Genomic DNA, 2,753 nt, shown 5'->3' with positions numbered 1-2,753 from the left:
GCAATGTGTTTACTGAATAGCTGCTCTTCTTACCCTTCTAATTCAGTCTGTCTTGGTTTCTGTGGTACGGAGGTGTGCTTTGGACTCACCAAAGGATGTTTCTCAGTGTTGCCTTGTCTCTGAATAGTTATTAGTTGTTGTTCTTGTGAGGGGGAGCAAAATTGGGAACAACCCATGTCACTGCAAGAATTTCTTATTTAAAATTCATCTTATTGATCCTTTTGTAGTTCATAAGTGTGATGATTGGATGTTCATGCTGCTGCGTGACATGTGCCTCCCTCAAACCTTGTTACAACCTCGGCACATTACCCATCTGACATTAATGAATGAATGAATGAATGAATGAATAAAACTGACCTTAAGGCAGCCAAGTCTCAAAGCAATAAATTCCAATTTAGCTCTAAAATATATTGAAGACACAAAAGGTTTTGAAGAAAAGATCGTATCACTATCAGAGGCTAAAAATGTCTGAAAACTTGGCCCCATAACCTGGAGGAAATTTCTAGTAATTCATTGTGATGAAGTTGGAATCTCTGATCCCATTACTTGGAGGCTGATGCTGTTCTCTTCTACCACTAAACTGCTAAGAATAACACTTTTGGAAGCATTCTCAAATAGCCAACCCCAACATGCTTCATATTATTGTAATCCTTCATCACAGGCCAAAATAAAAGCTATTCCTGTTATCTGTCTGCTTCAAGACTTGTATGCCCATAATACATTGTGCTTTTTTTCAGTTTGATCTCCTTTGCACTTTCTCTGTACCTCCAAGGCTTTTTTTCAGAGCCCTTGGTTATTGAGATATGTCCCTAGATCATCACTCCCTTCACCGAATATGCCACCCACTTCACCCACACAAGTGAACTACTTCAAAATTCCAGCCATTCTTCACTAATCTTCTCATGGTGTACTACTTATGCTCCTCTACCTGGTTCATCTCAGAAAACAAAGTTTACTTTTTTGAAGACCACCTTATGTGTGTGCATATAACATTATATCTTGTGATATTTCTGGTTTATTCTATTTTGTATACTGGTGTCTAATTGTTAGGTAACTCCTCATTTTAAACAGTTCACCTGTGCTTATAAATCAAAATAAGTGAATAGTATAGTAAGAAATTATGGAGCCAATATATTTTATATAAGAATACTTGTCAGATGTTCATGAAAATTCTAGATCTACCTATCCAACTGTCCAAATGAAATACAAGTTTTAGTAATTAAATGAAATCCAAGCAATTAACCTATTTATAAAATTATATAAAAAATTAAAAGATCTAGCATTTAATATAATTGTTGCCTACAGCATATGCTGAAGTATAACCATTTAATATAATTGTTGCCTACAGCATATGCAGAAGTACAACCCTTGTGGCATTAAAAAATATTGTCAAAATAGTTTGAATAAACTATAAATTATAGCAAAGTTCACTATTACCAAAGTTCTAAATAAAATATCTCATAGGATTTAGATTAAAAAGCTATTGGGGTTAAATTCTTATTTCACTATAAAGTGGATATGTAAATTAAAAAGCTTATGCATTCCATTTTGACATCAGTTTCTTCACAGTACCTTATTGAAAATGATACAAAACTTACCAGGTTACTATGAAAACTGATACCAGATATGTATATGAGACACCTTGTAGGCTATCTGACCAAATATAGTAGAGCAAATTCAAGTAGAAAAACAGTGCAGCTGAGTTGAAATAAAAAAGGCAGAGTGGGACTTCTGAGATCTCTTTGAAATATGGAAGATGGCCCTTTTCATAATAACATATATCATTAAACACTTGCAGATGATTTTGTGACTAACTGTGGTGGACACTAAAGTGCTGCCCAAGTCCCCTTCAGAAATGACGGGCTGATTATTACTCCAGGTGCTGGAAGTACGGCTGCTGGTTGACAGCTCCCAACTGTCAAGCCTACTTCAGTAATTACCTCAGCTTAAGAGAATAGCCTCAGCCAAGTTTATTCCTCCATTCCAGATGGCCTACATCTAATAACAGATCTATGAAGGAGGATAAAGACTCATTTCTCTTATCCAAAATCAAGACTCTCCTGAAGTTTCATCTCAACTACAGAACTCTCCATGGATTGGCTAAGGCTTCCACTGATACTGTATTACTGCTCAACTTCCTCTGCTTAATCCCATTTTTGTGAATTCCCTTCCATACTGTTTATCCCATGAATACTCCCTAATGAAATTAATCTTCAAATCAGAGTTAGCTTCCTGGGGAACCCAATATGCTAGAGCAACACACACAATTTATAGCTATTATCTCATCAAATCATCACAAGCATCATTACCATCATCCCCAGAAGTAAACTGAGACGTGAAGAAGTTATTTGCCCACTGTCATGAAATTACTACCCAGGATTTAAACCCTACATTTCACAACAGATGTAATGAACTTTGCCAGTGTCATATTCATTCATCTCTACTTCTCTCTTGTTCATTAAGAGCCATAAAATACTGGAGATAATATAATATTTAAGCTTCTATTGTAGGGAAGCCTTGTATTTCCATGTGATTACCTGTGTCATAGAAAATTCCTTGGATCGACTACTGTATTTGGTATAAACTAAAACCAAAAACAAAAAACAATGTTTATATAAGATGAAATTATTATTGAATGTGTTATTTAGTTTATAAACTCATGATCAATATCTGTATTCTATTGTATTAGGCCCTTCCTAGTTAGTATCAAAGTGGATCTTCAATATTTTGAAGTTAAATTTATTTTTAATAAA

The 2,753-nt window shown here is 34.8% G+C and overlaps 1 non-coding gene across 1 annotated transcript; it reads left to right on the top strand.

Moving 5' to 3' along the window:
- Nucleotides 1-215: 215 nt before the first annotated feature.
- Nucleotides 216-319, top strand: LOC113931687. Its single transcript, XR_003522838.1, has one exon. It is a non-coding gene; the product is annotated as a small nucleolar RNA U13 (small nucleolar RNA).
- The last annotated feature ends 2,434 nt before the right edge of the window (nucleotides 320-2,753 follow it).

The sequence above is a fragment of the Zalophus californianus genome, chromosome X, assembly GCF_009762305.2.
Source record: "Zalophus californianus isolate mZalCal1 chromosome X, mZalCal1.pri.v2, whole genome shotgun sequence".
Classification (NCBI taxonomy): Eukaryota; Metazoa; Chordata; class Mammalia; order Carnivora; family Otariidae; genus Zalophus; species Zalophus californianus.
This window is presented reverse-complemented; position numbering and strand designations above follow the sequence as displayed.